This window comes from Onychomys torridus, chromosome 16 (genome assembly GCF_903995425.1).
Source record: "Onychomys torridus chromosome 16, mOncTor1.1, whole genome shotgun sequence".
Classification (NCBI taxonomy): Eukaryota; Metazoa; Chordata; class Mammalia; order Rodentia; family Cricetidae; genus Onychomys; species Onychomys torridus.
The window spans coordinates 14277872-14294983 of NC_050458.1; the positions used below are offsets into that span (position 1 = coordinate 14277872).

At 38.0% G+C, this 17112-nt stretch overlaps 1 pseudogene; it reads left to right on the forward strand.

Moving 5' to 3' along the window:
* The first annotated feature begins 10445 nt into the window (after positions 1-10445).
* Positions 10446-11338, forward strand: LOC118597082 (annotated as a pseudogene).
* The last annotated feature ends 5774 nt before the right edge of the window (positions 11339-17112 follow it).

Genomic DNA, 17112 nt, shown 5'->3' on the forward strand with positions numbered 1-17112 from the left:
ATATTATTATACTGTGTATGCTACCTATATTTGTACATGCATACTTGAGTGTAAATTGTCACTTCCCATCCATCTTCTGCCTTACAATCCTGAGTATTATATACATATACGTGTGTGTGTGTGTGTGTGTGTGTGTGTGTGTGTGTGTGTATTCAAAAGTGATTCATGGACATCTTTTGTCCTTTTATATAACTCCAGCTACATAAATACTAATAATTTATTTTATAGAGCATATAATTATGTATTTTAAGAAATAATCACTATTTTTGCTATTTACAGAATAGAATGTTTATTTTTCCTTGTTTGATAGTAATTGACTGTGAACCTATGAAAAAGAATCCTATTATATATTATCTGACTACCATGTTCCTATACTGATGTTAAGGTTATAGCTTTCATATACCATGGAAAGCACTTCCTTTTCCTTAATTTTGAGACAAAATGGCAATAAGAATTCCAAACTGCTCTTGAACTCTATTGAATCAACTTTCTGAGTAGCCTGGACCACCAGCCATGGATAACTAATATAATTACCATAGATGTATAAAAACTGCTACATTTGTGAACCAGGACATCTCAAACAACAATAAATATGCATTTGTGTGATATGGCTGACACCCAGCTAGCAAACCATATAGAGACTTAAGTATTTTTTTAAATAAAGACTAATTTCTTCTAAAACAGTGAGGATGTGTTTGGTCTATATAAATAATGGAAAATTTATAACTTTCTCTCACTTAACCTCCACAAACATTATATAAATACAAGGGTTTTGGTAGAATGGTTTTGACAAGCAAGTATGAAGCAGTAAATGTTTCAGTGTAATAAACAAAAAAATTAAAATCTGTCCCTGAATTTGACATAATCACATGTTTTTGAGCATTTGATACAGTTAAGTTACCTAATGTGAGAAGAAAAAGAAGTTCAGGATTCCTTCTATTTGTTGAATTTTCTATTTGAAATCCTTTGGTGTAATGCCTGGGCTACTTCATCCATGAATCCTTACAAGCCTTTCACTTGTATGAAAATTGACATGACAGGGAATAATATTCTCATGTTTTGGAATTCTAGAGATCATTAAATTTTATTAAATAGAACATAAGTTTAAATACTGTCAATTAAATTTTGTCACATGTACCAATCCAGGTAAGAAGTCAACATAAATAAACAATAAGCCTTTCATCTCCAGAATCTAGATTGGGTAACAGAAACAGAATAGTAAGAACTGGATAATTTTTTATTTTGCCTGCACATCCTACAGCTCTTTAAATCTGTCTCGTATCTGGCAAGTGTGTTTCCCCACTCTGCAGAGTGTCCAACCTCTGCTATTGAGACTTCTGTACCTGCTCCGCTTTCCTTGCTGGGCTCCTCTATCTGCTGCTTCATTGGATGAGGATAAGTAGGTGCTGTGAGCATCTCTATCAACCACTTCATCATGTCCTGCAGGATTCTACACTGCCTTGTCAGGTACATTCTTCACCAAAATAAAATGTTCATCTATTAAAGCAATGGCTTCATAATTGACTTTTTTAGATATTCAAGGTTACACAGATTGAGAATGGAGATGATTATCTACCATTTCCCAGACAACTGCATTTAAGAGAAGATAATTAAATTTCCAAGTATATAAATAGGAACTGGAGAGTCTCTCTCTTTTTGGGTTTGTGGGAGTGCAAAATGATCAATAAATAAATGTTTTGTAATGTAATGCTTATTTAAGAAACTTGATGATAGAGAAAATCATGAGATTTCAGTTCATGAGAGCTTATCTGATGCTTCCAAGCATTGTTTTATATGATCATGAGTATACACAATTACTTTAAAAATTTAGATAAAATTTAGATTCAGATGAATTCAAGAATATGCAAAATAATATATTCAAAATGAAGGTTTCCCAGGTATGACAGAATAAATAAAATTTGAGGACTAATTCTTGAATTAATGTGCTATGTGTTATAAACTTGGTGAAAGAAGGAAATATTTTAGTAGAAAAGTAAGATAGGCATGAAAATAAAGACATTCACATTTATTTTGGGGAATAATTAGTTATTTTGTTTTTGTTTGTATGCCAAAGAACATGGAGTTAAGGGAACTGTATTTCTTTAGACAATTTCATAAGCACTTACACACCTGAGGTTACTCATTCCAGCTTTGAAGGAAAGCCAATATGTTATTGAAAGTGCTAAAAAAATCTGACAGGCAAATGAAACTTATCATGTTGTAAACTTTGATGAGTATGCCCAAATGGTTCAGTTCAAGAGCCTGTTCCTGTCTTCAGATACTATTGTACCATTTCAGAGTATAGTAATAAAGTATCTGAATTTACAGAACCACAGAGCATATGAACTTACTCCAATGAACAATTGCTATGTTTATTATGTATGTTCATCTGTATTTTCTTTCTTATTTACTATGAAATCTAACCAGCAGTTATTAAATGCTAGCATCAACTTATTAACTCTACTATAAAAATATAACCTAAGTATAATTCTAAAATGGTCAAGGATATGCAAAACAAGTATAAAGTAACTAGTTAATAATGACAATGCTTTTACAAACATGACATGAGGACTTGGAATACAGCTCAGTGGTTATATACTTGTTTAGCAAGTGCGAGGCCCTAAAATCAGATCCTGGCATAGTCGTCGTCATCATCATCATCATCATCATCATCATCATGAATATCATCATCATAGTGGCAATTAATTATAATGAGTTATTAATTATACATACCATGGATATGTCATTTACCAAATTGGTACTTTCCTCCTTCTAGAATTAATATGCACACTTCTGATAGGTAATCCTCATGCCTTGCTTACACTTGACTCATGAGTTTGAGTAGTAATTGTCACCTGCTTTTGCCCTCAATTATGCAATGGTGAGACAAACACAAAAAATGTATTGAAGTAACTTCTATTTTTTTTTTTTTTTAGTGACAAATAGCTTTAATCGCAGCACTCAGGAGGCAGAGACAGACAGATCTCTGTGATTTCAAGACCAGCCTGATCTACAGAGTGACTTCAGGTCAGAAAAGGCTAAAGAGCATATAACAAAACATAATAATAACAAAACATTATGTATAGTAAAGCAAGGTCATGAAAGTCTTTTAAACCAGCACTCAGGAAGCCAGGGCTGGGGAACTCTGAGTTCATGGCCAGTGATGTCTCCATAGTGAGTCTAGAAAGGTGGAAATAAACAGAGACATTGTCTGATAATAATGTAAATTGCTGCCGGGCGGTGGAGACGCACACCTGTAATCCCAGCACTGGGAGGCAGCAGCATGTGAATCTCTGAGTTGGAGGCCAGCCTGGTCTACAGTGCTAGTCCAGGACAGGCTCCAAAGCTACAGAGAAACCTTGTCTCAAAAAACCAAAAATAAATAAATAAATAATATAAACTGCACCATGAGGAATAGCTTTCATGGTTTTAGAAGTATCATGTAAGCTTCCAAAGCAGTGAGCAAAACACAAGTCCTATGATACCTGTGAACCACATCAACTGTCCTCCTACAACAATAGCCCTAAGAAAATAGTAACTTCTAAACCCTCCCAGTTAAACACACCATAAAATCATACCCACAGAGTGAATAATTATTAGTATTTGCAAAAATGATCTAAATAGTTTAACTCTACCATAGTTCTTCCATAAATATGTTAATATATAGCCCTAGAAAACAAAGTTCTTGTTTTTGTTTGTTTGTTTTTGTTTTTTGTTTTGTTTGGTTTTGGGTTTTTTGGTTTTTTGGGTTTTTTGAGACAGGGTTTCTCTGTGTAGAGTTGGTGCCTGTCCTGGAACTCGCTCTGTAGACCAGGCTGGCCTTGAACTCACAGAGATCCACCTGGCTCTGAAAATAAAGTTCTTCTACACTTCCTAAATAACCATGGGATCATTATATTATCATATCTGAAATCTCACAAGCACCTAGTAGCATATAGTATTGACTCCCTTAAATCAGAATGCAATAAAAAAGCACTGTTATTCATAGGTTATGAGACCTCTCAAATGTGTTCTTATCTGGAATAATCCCTCCTCTCTTGATTTAATATGGCATTGACTTGTTTATGCTTACTTATTTTGTAGACTAATTCCTGAAGTTTTGTAAATAACATTTTTACATTTATTATTCATGATAAGTTTAATTATTCACTATATTATCTGAATATCATAAAAACAGAAATCAAATTTTAAAAATATTTAAATGCAAGTTAACCAATATTTGCCATGGAAAAAGTCACAAGAGATAGTATGCAGCAAAGACATCAGACTCTTATTAGGAATTGTTAGACATGATAAATAAGTCATGGAGATATTAGTAATGTTCATTTTCAAATCACAATTTCTTGGCTAAGAGTACTAAATATTCTTTGTGGTAACTTTATAACATGTGTTGTACAGTTCCAATCTACCTTTCATTTATGGAATTTAACATCTGTTGGTCATTCTTACTTTAGTTAATCACTTTGTTAGCCTTGGAAAGCATTAGTAACATAATTATATTTCCTCTATAATTGTTAATTGAAATTTCCATTACGAAAAAAATTCATTATCTGTGGCTTTATTATCTCATTGAAAAACTAGGAATGTGTTTAACATCAACCTACAATTATTAATTTTCAGTGTAAACTAACTCCATGAGTGTACAATAAGAAATTGTCATCTTGTTGTTGTTCAAACTTTTTGTTGTTGTTGTTCAAACTTTTTGTTGTTGTTTTTTGTGGCAAGGCTTCTCTGTAGAACCCTGGCTATCCTGGAACTTACTTGGTAGACCAACTCACAGAGACCTGCCTGCCTCTGCCTCCCAAGTGCTGAGATTAAAGGCGTGCACCACCACCACCCCACTTTGTTTAGAATTTTTATATACTTATATGAAGTTTTATTCCAAGTTATTATATGCAAATGAGTGCACATAGCAAATGTTACAGCCGCTTGTGGATATTTCCACTTTATACTCCTTATCTGATCCTCTATGATGGTAGTTCTCAACTTTACCAAAGCTTTGACACTTTAATACTGTTCCTCATGTTGTGGTGACTGACAACCATAAAATTATTTCATTGCTACTTCATGATTATAATTTTGCTACTGTTATGTTCATAATGTAAATATCTGATGTGCAGGATATCTGCTATATGACCCCCAAAGGGATCAATAACCACAGACCGAGAAACATTGCTCTAAAAGATTGTGTTTTCTAACTTTTTTTTAAGTAAGGAACGTTAATTATGAGGTTTATTAGAGTAAAGAAATGAGACACAGACAAGTCATTTATTTAACTCTCTTCCAAAGTTTACAGTAATGTTGTTGTGGCTCGTATAGTAATATTTATCCCTTTTTTTTCTTCAGGGAGAATGACAAAGACCCAAGAACAAATAAACCTTTCAAGTTGTCTGTAGACAGAAAGAGATATTTAGTTTTTATTATAACACAACATATCTTTACATCCAAGATATAGCATAGGACATGCAAGAAAAACTTTAAATCATGATTTGGAGTTTACCCATCTATAAAATACCAATATACAATATGGAAGTGTTTCCAAATATTCATACAGTCTGGACTAAGTAAAGAAAACTCATATTCTGTCCTCTTCTTCCATATGTTCTCACATTAAATGTACACTTGTGATTACAATTAGCCAGCTCACTTGGTGTGAGAAAAGTTGAAGATCCTTTGGAAGTGATATTACTTAAATATATCATTGTAGTTTATCTCCAGACTGGAGAAACTGGCGGAGAACCAGGAAATCAGACCCAGAACAGTTGTTTAGCCGAGAGATGATTATCGGTATGTGGCTGCAGGCCTCCTGAGCAATGAAAAAGACTAAGACGCTATCAACACTGCCAATCAGCTCCAATCCGTTTCAGCATGCTCATGTTCTTCAGCTTTCCAGCATTTTTTCAGACTCAATTGCTGTATCACACTCAGTATTATCACACCATATGCTGCTTTCTGCCCTTTCACACTTTCCAAGAACACTTGAAAAGCTCAAAATCTATAGTCTAGTCTGGGCAGTGAGAAATGCTCAAAAATAACTATCACACGAAGAAGAGGGTGATAAACACCATGGGAGAGGCACAGATAAGTACTGGGAAGGCAAGGAGGTTGCTTCCAGCTGTGAGATATGGGGAATGAGGTTTTTTTTAAAATAAAGATCTTAAAAAAGAGATTCTTTGGATGCACAACTATGACTGTGGTAGTAAACACTGCTTGTTAAAAGATCTAAGAGAAGGCTCACCAAGGAGGAAGATTAGAAGAGAGAACAGGGCTTCTGGCCTCTCTGGGTACCTCACTGGGTAACCTTTCCAATTGTGGGTCTACACATAGCTGTTCCTGGGTTTTAAAATTCTGTAAAGCAAATCTTCATTGTCTGTGGATAATCTTTCCTTATTTTCCAGATGCCTATTTAAATATCTTTTGTGTCATAGCAATCAGCAGCCTTTCCAACCTTTCCAAAGACTTTTCTACCACAACCTTTCCAGCACACTTACCCCTAAAAATTCAAGTTAGGATCTGTAGTTTTGACTATTCATTGAACATGTGGTTTTCATTTACTTTGCTGCTAAATAATTCAGAATGTTATTTTACTCTTTAAACTACTTTCATCATAGTCTGAGTTCTACTAAAGTCTTTAGGTCACAGTGAGATTGACCCAGGGGAACTTGATTGAATCAAAGCTAGGCTGCAGCTTTATATTACTGTACATTTTACTTTACACAAGTGACTAGGAGTCAAGTTAAATTAACAGAAACGTACTCTCAGTTCTTAGATTGGAAGAAGAGATTATTAGGTATTGAAGGCAGTTGTACAGGATTCAATGGCTGTTCCAACAATCTTCTCATTTTTATAGGCTCAAAACAATAACTGAGTTCTTTCATCCCTGTAGATGATAATTCTGACGTGTCTTACTGGCATAAAATATTAAATAATGAGAAGGCACGGATCCTTTTGTGGGATCACTGGCCCAAATAAAATCTGCAAATATATCTTGACAAATAATACTTTTCTACATTTGGTCATCCTCTACTATTTCTCTTACTAGATTACTAGCCAATTTATAGTGAATGTTTTTATAGTTACATCAGTGAACTCTGAAGTCATCCCAGTAATGGTGACATACTAAACAACACTTAATTAGCTATAAATGTCTGACAATCTTATGATTAGAGCATGTTTCAAAATAACTTAGAATCAGACAAAAATAATTCAGCTCTGTGGCTTCCACTCTCCATTCTGATTTTGTCAGAACATAAACTATAGACCACTTGTAGTATATTCATATTACTATTCCACAATAAAATACTCTCTAAACTTGCTGCCATGATCATTTTGTATTGCCTTTATATGAGTTTTATACATCAAAAGAGGAAAAGCTTGGGGTTTATTTCAATATTATTTGGAGGACTGAAGACCAAGAGCATTATTTAACAATGTATCAACTGGACTAGGTGCTAGAGAAAATAAACTATAAAGTCCATCTAAAGATAAAAAAGAACTAGTTCAGGAGGCTGAAATTAAGTAGTCCAAAACACAGCTTACATCAAACAGTTCCCAGAATTTCTGAAACCCATCAGCACTAATACAAGTTAAGCACATATAGAATTTTCTAGTGTACATAAAACTCATTATTTGAGGCCAGAAAGACTGCTCAGCAGCTGAAATTATTTGCCAGGCAATACTGATAATTTGAGTTCAGTTTCCTGATCCCACAATAGAGGGAGAGAATCCTGATGGGTGATATCGCTCTGTAGGCTGTGAAAATGTTGCTCTGATGGGTTGATAAATTAAATGCTGATTGGCTAGTGGCAAGGCAGGGTAAATGGACAAGGAGAATTCTGGGAAGAGGAAGGCTGAATCAGGTGTCACCAGTGAGATACAGAGAAAGCAAGATGTGAAGGCAGAACTGAGAAAAGGTACCAACCCACATAGCTAAACATAAATAAGAATTATGGGTTAATTTAAGTATTAGAGCTAGTTAATAATATGCTTGAGTTAATAGCCTTACAATTTGTAAATAATTTTAGTCTGTGTGTGTTTACTTGGGTCCAAGCAGCTGCAGACTGTCAGGTAAGAGATTTGTCCTGACTTCAGGCCAGGCAGGACACAGGAAAACTTGCTGTTTCTAATCTTACATTATTTGTGCTCTTATCACATCAACTTCTTATATCTTCAGTCAGTACTTAAAGGACATTCTTCATGAATTTGTCTGTTTACTCAGCCTCTTTTCTACTTCAGATTTACAGATTCAAATATATTGTATACATTCTATTTATTTAAAATAGATATTTGTCATACAAGATATTCTGATCACGTTCCCCCTCTCTCACCTCCTTCCAGATATCTCACACCTTCTCACCACCCAAATCCACATCCATCCTTGTTCATTACAAAGCAACAGGTATCTAGTATAAAGGAAAAATAATGATACATAAGATAAATTAAAATCAAACATACCTAGGTAGCACAAAAGCCACAAACAAGGAGAAAGACCAAAAAAACAAAACAAAACAAAACAAAACAAAAAAAAAAAAACAGGGCTCAAGAAACGCATTGAGATGCAGAGACAGAAACATTGATATACACAGAAATCTCCTGAAAACTTTGCCAGGCATTGATAGTGTCTGCTTTTAATACTAGCACTCTGGAGGCAGAAGCAGATATATCCCTGAGTTTAAGGCCAGGCTGTTCTACAGAGTGCCTTCTAGGAAAGCCAAGGCTATACAGGGAAACTCTGTCTCAAACAAACAAACCAAAATTAAAAAACAAAACAAAACAAAAATCTCCTAAAAAGGAAGAGAGAGATAGAAGAAACCATGATATATAAACAAAATACCTATAAGATAATTCTTTTTTAAATGTTCTGAAATAAAACAACAAAAGAGACAAAAGACAAAACAACAACAGCAACAAAAAACAACTTTCAAAAATACCATTGAGTTAATTAAACATGAGGCCTGGTCTTAAGAGTAAGAGTGGTTTGTATCTCTAGTTGGAGAAAACAGATTTTTTTTCTTTTCAAATGGTTATTAATTGTGGTTAATTTCTACTTAGAGAAGGAAGAATTTTTTTATTTCTTCCCTTGGCACTGTGAACAATCAAGTGCTGGCCCATACAGGCCTGTGCATGCTGCCACAGTCTCAGTAAGTTTATATGATATGTATTGGGCATGATGTATTTAGAGGGATTTGTTTTGTGTTCATCCATCTGGCTCTTAGAATCATTCTGCCTCCTCTTCTGCAGGGTTTTCTGAGTCTTGAGGGGAAGAAATGTTAGAAACATCCCATGTAGGACCAAGTATTTCAAGATCTCTTACCCTCTACACACTTTCCAGATGTGGTGGGTCTCTGTATTTGATCCCATCTCTAGCATGTGGAGGCTTCTCTGATGATGGCTGAGTAAGACACTGATTTTTGAGTATAACAGAATGTTGCTAGGAGCCATTTTGTTGCTGTGTTCCTTGAATCAAACAGTAGTATTTGGTTTTTTCTTGGGCCTGTCTAGCTCAGATTCTTGGTTACTGTCAGTATGGGCTCTGTTTCATGATGTGGACCTTAACTTCAATAAGATATGGGTTGGTTAATACTACAGGCTTCTTGCCACTGTTGTACTAGTGAATCTTGTGGTGTGTACTGAAGGTTTTTATAGCTGGTTTGGTGTTTACCTTTCTACTTTGGTAGCATACACAGTATCTTCCAGAACTACGAACATTAGTTAGTAATGATGAAGGTTTTGGTAGACAACATCTCAACGTCTGCATGTTTAATAAGTTGTCAAAAAAGGTTTTGTCTTTAGCAAATAGAGCCTTTCCATCAGTTTGTGGCGAGCGACCAAAAGCTTGCAAAAAGCCTGGGTTATTTGGACATTCCCACTGGGCCTCTTTGGCTAACCACTCAATTAGATGTAACCCATTCCAGAAACTGAAAGCTTCATTTGGTGACAATGCCCAGTTGGGGCTGTGGCTTCCATATTGTTGATGATTGCCTTTAGATCACCTTCGTGTATATATTATTTTAGGGAGCTTTATTATATTGGTGTATTGGCTGGGGTTCTCTAGAGTAACAAATGAATCTCTCTATATATAAGGTGGGGGTCTATTAGATCGACTTACAGGTTGCAGACCAGCTAATCCAACAATGGCTGGCTGTGAATGGAAAGTCCAAGGATTCAATAGTTGCTCAATTCACAAGTTTAAACGTCCCATCTTGTCTTCAATATATGCTGGAATACTGAAGAAATAGGTAGCAAACAGTGAAGAAACAGACTTGTTAGCAAGGCAAGGGCAAGCAGGCAAAGAGCAAAATCTTACTTCTTTCATGTCCTTACATAGATTTCCAGCAGAGAGTGTGGCCCAAATTAAAGGTGTCATTCTGCTTCAAGATCCAGATTAAGGGCATGTGACTTCCCTCTTTAAAGCTCCAAATTAAAAGTGGTTCTACTCGTCCAACATGGCTCCCCGGTTGTGTATCATCTCTGCAGCGTCACTGAGGCTGCAGGGAAAGACCGGACCCCGCTCTGGTTTTTGCGGCTGCTGTGTGCTTCTATTCCAAGGACAGTGAAGGCAGTTGGTTCTGCTCCCTCTTTGTTCACAAGGTGGATCCTCCTCGGAAGGATGCTCACTTCACACTGCTGTTTAAGAAGGAGACTAGTAATCTCTACAAGATCCAGTTTCAAACTGTAAAGCCCAAATATCTGGATTCCTACAACAGTCCGACGGAGGCTGTGCTGCCCAAGCTGCACCTAGATGAGGACTACCCCTGCTCGCTTGTGGGCAACTGGAACACATGGTACGGGGAGCAGAACCAGGTAGTGCACTTATTGCGGGTCTCAGGTGGGTATCCAGCCCTCATGGACTGCATGAACAAGCTAAAAACAACAACAAGGAGTACCCGGAGTTCTGGAAGGAAGGGAACAAGATGCTGCTGTCTAGGAGAAACCAGTTGCTTCTGGAGTTCAGCTTCTGGAATGAGCCACAGCCCAGAGCTCGTCCCCACATCTATGAGCTGAGGATGTACAAGCTCAAGCCAGGAACCATGATTGAGTGGGGAAACAACGGGGCTCGAGCCATCAAGTACCGTCTAGAGACCCAGGAGGCAGTGGGAGGCTTCTTTTCACAAATGGTCTACATGGTACACCACCTATGTATGGGCCTACAAAGATCTGCAGTCTCAGAAAGGAAACTCGAAATACAGCCTGGAGGAAGAGGGGCTGGGATGAAAATGGCTACTACGCAGTCCTCTTGGTTCGACATATGGAGTCAGGAACCATGATACCTCTGAAGATTCTTCTCTTCAGTGAGGCTGGCATTGTGTCACCACCTTCTCTTTCTCCTTTGGAGTAACCTGGAACAGAGGTCCTAGACCTGCTGGCATAGTTGTCTCTCGGCTCTGGAAGAAATCTGATAGTTTGTGTTCAGCTTGGAAAGGATGATGTTTTCTAAGAATTTAGAGTTCTGTCTATACCTGTCCCTCTACTCTCCCAGACCAGAAGTTTCTAATTTCCCAAATGAAGAATAGCAGCCTTTTAAGCATTCACACATTTCCTGAGACTCCTCATCTCGAGGCCATCAAGTCCCCAACTAACACTGTAGACATGGCTTAGATTCCTCCCAGGGGCCATGACAAGTAGTTAACAGGTATCAGATCAGGTATGGCCTCCAGGAAGTCCCTGGTCTCTAGTTGTTCAAGAAGCAAGTCTGAGCCTTAAAAACCTGGAACTGCCATAAACCTCTAAGTCATCAAAGTCAGGAGAAGGCCCAGAATTCTACTTAGAAGGGCTGGGAAAGGATGAGAGGGAGAAGGATTTGGATACATGAGACAGAATCCAGAAGAAGCTGAACACAGGAATCAGCTTTTGAGGTTGAAACCCTGTCTCAAACAAACAAATAAACCCAAACAAACAAACAAAAGAGATAGAACAGAGATGAAGGAGACCTTAGGGAGAGGACCCGAAGAGAGGCTTAGCCACTTTTTCCTGAATAACGCGGTTAAAACTTGAATACGTGCATTTCCTCCTTCCTATGAGCAAAAATACAGGCTAAGACCTAGATTTCCATCTTGAATTCTTTCTTCCCCACTGTGACATTCTGCCAGCCACACTCTCCTATTGCAGAAGGACCAGGACTGTGGAGTGGGTTCAGTGATTCAGGGTCTCCTCAATGACCCCCATACCTCATGAACCCCTGCTTAGCATGGTTTTGCTACCATAGCAGGAAAATGTACTAGGATAGTTGATGGGACCAAATTAAATATTTACTATTAAAAAAAAAAAAAAAAGAAGTGGATCTACCTACTTCCAATTAAGCAAGTATGCTTTCCATTTCTGGATTTTAATTAATTTCAGAAGTAGTCCAGTTAATAACCCAAGAATAACCATCACAATTGCTTTCCACAAAAACCCTCAAATGCCACTTAAGTTTCAGCTGACTTGGCTGTCTCTCCCCATATAACATCCCCCACTCCCCTTTTCAATTACCCTCCCAATTTTCTCATCCTTTCCAGTTCCCCACCCATCCAATAACTATTATATTGTCCCTTCCTAGGGGGCTTCAATTCCCCACACCAGTCTCTAGATCTATAGCTAATGTCTGTACTTCTATGGATTGTAGAGTTCTTATTGCAGACTCAACAAGTATTATCCCTCTAAAAGTGAATACATACCAGATTTCTCTTTTGGAGTTTGGGTTAATTCACTCAGGATTCTTTTTTCCTCTAGCTCCATCCATTTCCCTGTGAGTTTCATGTTTCCATTTATTTTAATGGCTGAGTGCTGTGGATATCACTCTGTATAAATAAAATGTTGATTGGCCAGTAGCCAGGCAGAAAGTATAGACAGGACAAACAGAGGAGAGAATTCTGGGAACAGGAAGGAGAGAGTCGAGAGACACTGCCAGCCACCACCATGAGAAGATGTTAAGATACCGGTAAGCCACAAGCCATGTGGCAACTTATAGATTAATAGAAATGGCTTAATTTAAGATATAAGAACAGTTAACAAGAAGCCAGCCAAGGCCATACAGTTTATAAACAATATGACTCTGTATGTGTACTTACAGAGTATGTTGGGTCTGAGAGGCTGTGAGACTGGCAGGTGAGAGAGATTTGTCCTGACTGTGGGCTAGACAGGAAAACTCTAGCTACAGCTGAGTAATATCCCGTTGTGAAAATGTACCACATTTTTTAATCCATTCATAAATTGGTTGGTATCTAGTCTGTTTCTAATTTTTTGGCTCTTATGAATAGAGAGAGCATCGGTGAATGAGGAAGTGATTCTGTGATAAGATACAGAATCCTGATATAGAATAGATGATTTTTGAAGTAGGTACCTAAAAAGTACCACTACACTAATTTGCATAATGGCTGTAGAAGTATGAATTCCCATCAGCTATGCGTGTCTGTTCTCCTTATGCCACATTCTTGCCAACATGGACATTCATTTGTTTTCTTTATCTTGACCATTCTGACTGGTATATGGATAAAATCTCAAAGTAGTTTTTATTTGCATTTCCCTGATGGCTCAGGAAGTTGAACATTTCTTAAGTGTATCACACCACTTTGTTTTTCCTCTTTTGAGATTTCTGTTTAGAGCTGTACCCCAATTTTTTTTAAGTTGATATCTTTTCTCTAGTATAAATTCCTGGTTTCCTTATAAAAAATACAATGCCCAGAGATATGTAAATTTATAAATGGATCTTCAATTCAATTCCATTAATTATGTATTTTTTCTAAGCAACTATCATGCTGTTTTTAATATTATCTCTCTTTAGTACAATTTGAGGTTGAGGATGGTGATATCTCCAGCAGATCTTCTTTTATTCATGATTGATTTGTCTATATTAGGCTTTTTTTATTTCTCTATTAAAATGAAAATAGTTCTTTCAGGATCTGCAAAGAATTTTTCTGGATCTGCACCAGAAGTAAGTGCCTGGAATCACACCCAGAGAGGCCCACACCTAGGTCCCAGCCCTGGGCACCAGCCATTCCGGGGAAGACCTGCTCAACTTGACCCCAGGTTCTGGCCATAGGGCTGGAACCCCCAACCCCACCGGGAAGGTTCCCCCTCTCCAAGACCCTCCAGTGGACCCTACAACCTCCATGCCATGCCCCCACACCCATCTGCCGGAGACTCCAGCCACTTCTGGAGACTTAAAAACCAGGCCCCAGTTTCCATCCAGCCCCGGAAATCCCATCTAGACCAGAGGTTAGTGCCTGGGGTCATAGCCAGAAAGGCCCCCAACTCTAGGTCCCACTGCTGGGCACCAGCCATCCCGGGAAGACTGACGAACTTGGCCCCAGATTCTGGCCATTCAGTAGGCCCTGCAGGAAGGTTCCCCTCTTCCAAGATTGCAGGCAGATCCTGCAATCTCCACAACCTGGCCCCATACCCATCTGCCCAAGACCCCATCCAGGTCCTGAGACTCAGAGATCAGCCCCCAGCTCCCATCCTGCCCAGAGCTCTCATCTGGACAAGATACAGAGATTCCCAGCCACTTCCTGAGACTTAGAAACCAGCCCCAATCTCCCATCTGCTCCTGAACTCCCATCTGGACAAGAGCTTCCATCTTGCCCCTAAGGAAATAGAATCAGTCATTAAAAGTCTCCCAACCAAAAAAAGCCCAGGACCAGATGGTTTCAGTGCAGAATTCTACCAGATCTTCAAAGAAGACTTAACACAATACTCTTTAAATTGTTCCATACAATAGAAGCACAAGGACTATTACCAAACTCCTTCTATGAGGCTACAATTACCCTGATTCCTAAACCAAACAAAGATGCAACAAAGAAAGAGAACTACAGACCAGTCTCCCTCATGAACATTGATGCAAAAATACTCAATAAAATACTGGCAAACGGACTCCAAGAACACATCAAAACAATAATCCACCATGATGAAGTAGGCTTCATCCCAGGGATGCAAGGGTGTTCAACATACAAAAGTCCGTCAATGTAATACACCATATAAACAAACTCAAAGGAAAAAACCACATGATCATCTCACTAGATGCAGAAAAGGCATTTGACAAAATCCAACACCCCTTCATGATAAAGGTCTTGCAGCAATCAGGAATACAGGAACATACTTAAACATAATAAAGGCAATCTATAGCAAGCCAACAGCCAACATCAAATTAAATGGAGAGGAACTCAAAGCAATACCACTAAAATCAGGAACAAGGCAAGGCTGTCCCCTCTTCCCATACTTATTCAATATAGTACTTGAAGTTCTAGCCAGAGCAATAAGACAACATAAGGAGATTAAGGGGATACAAATTAGACAGGAAGAAGTCAAGCTTTCCCTATTTGCTGATGACATGATAGTACACATGAGTGACACCAAAAAATCAACCAAGGAACTGATACAGCTTACAAACATCTTCAGCAACATAGCAGGATACACGATCAACTCAAAAAAATCAGTAGCCCTCCTATATACAATAGACAAACAGGCTAAGAAGGAAATCAGAGATACATCACCCTTTACAATAGCCACAAATGATATAAAATACCTTGGGGTTACTCTAACTAAGCATGTGAAGGACCTATATGACAAGGACTTTAAGTCCCTGAAAAAAGAAATTGAAGAAGACGTCAGAAAATGCAAAGATCTCCCATGCTCATGGATAGGCAGGATTAACATAGTAAAAATGGTAATCTTACCAAAAACAACCTACAGATTCAATGCAATCTCCATCAAATTACCAACACAATTCTTCACAGACCTGGAAAGAAGAATACTCAACTTCATATGGAAAAAAAAAAAAAAAAAAACAGGATAGCCAAAAGAATCCTGTACAATAAAATACCTCTGGAGGCATCACGATCCCTGACCTCAAACTCTACTGTAGAGCTACCATAATAAAAACAGCTTGGTACTGGCATAAAAACTAATATGTGGACCAATGGAATCAAATTGAAGACCCTGACATTAACCCGCACACCTATGAACATACAATTTTTAACAAAGAAGCAAAAACTACACAATGGAAAAAAGAAAGCATCTTCAACAAATGGTGCTGGCATAACTAGATGTCAATGTGTAGAAGGCTGCAAATAGATCCATACCTGTCAGCGTGCATAAAACTTAAGTCCAAGTGGATCAAAGACCTCAACATAAATCCAGTTACTCTGAACCTGATAGAAGAGAAAGTAGGAAGTACTCTTGAACACATTGGTACCAGAGATAACTTTCTAAATACAACACCAGTAGCACAGACACTGAGAGAAACAATCAATCAATGGGACCTATTGAAACTGAGAAGCGTTTGTAGAGCAAAGGAAATGGTCAACAAGACAAAGCGAAAGCCTACAGAATGGGAAAATGACTTCACCAACCCCACATCTGGCAGGGGGCTGATATCCAGAATATATAAAGAACTCAAGAAATTAGACATCAAAATGCCCAACAGTCCAATTAAGAAATGGGCTATAGAACTAAACAGAGAATTCTCCACAGAGGAAGTTCAAATGGCTGAAAGACATTTAAGGAATTGTTCAACATCCCTAATTATCTGGGAAATGCAAATCAAAATGACTGAGATACCACCTTACACCTGTCAGATTGGCTAAGATCAAAAACACAGAAGACAGCTTATGCTGGAGAGGATGTGGATCAAGGGGAACTCTCCTCCACTGCTGGTGGGAATGCAAGAAAAACAATGACATCATGAGGTTTGCAGGCAGATGGATGGATCTAGAAAAGATCATCCTGAGTGAGGTAACTCAGACTCAGAAAGACAAACATGGTATGTACTCACTCATAGTAGGATACTAGATGTAAAACAAAGATGACTAGACTGCTACACAACTCCAGGGAGGCTACCTAAAAAAACAGGACCCTAAGAAAGACACAGGGATCGCCCAATGACAGAGAAATGGATGAAAGTTACATGAACAACCTGGACGACAGTAGGAGTAATGAAGGGCAAGTTTTGAGGGAAAGAGAGCTTAGGGGAACAGGAAATCCCAGCTGGATCAAGAACAGAAATAGAGAACAAGGAATAACAGACCATGATAAATGAAGACCACATGAGAATAGGAAGAAGCAAAGTGCTAGAGAGGTCCCCAGAAATCCACAATGATACATCCATTGTAGACTACTGGCAATGGTCAAGACAAA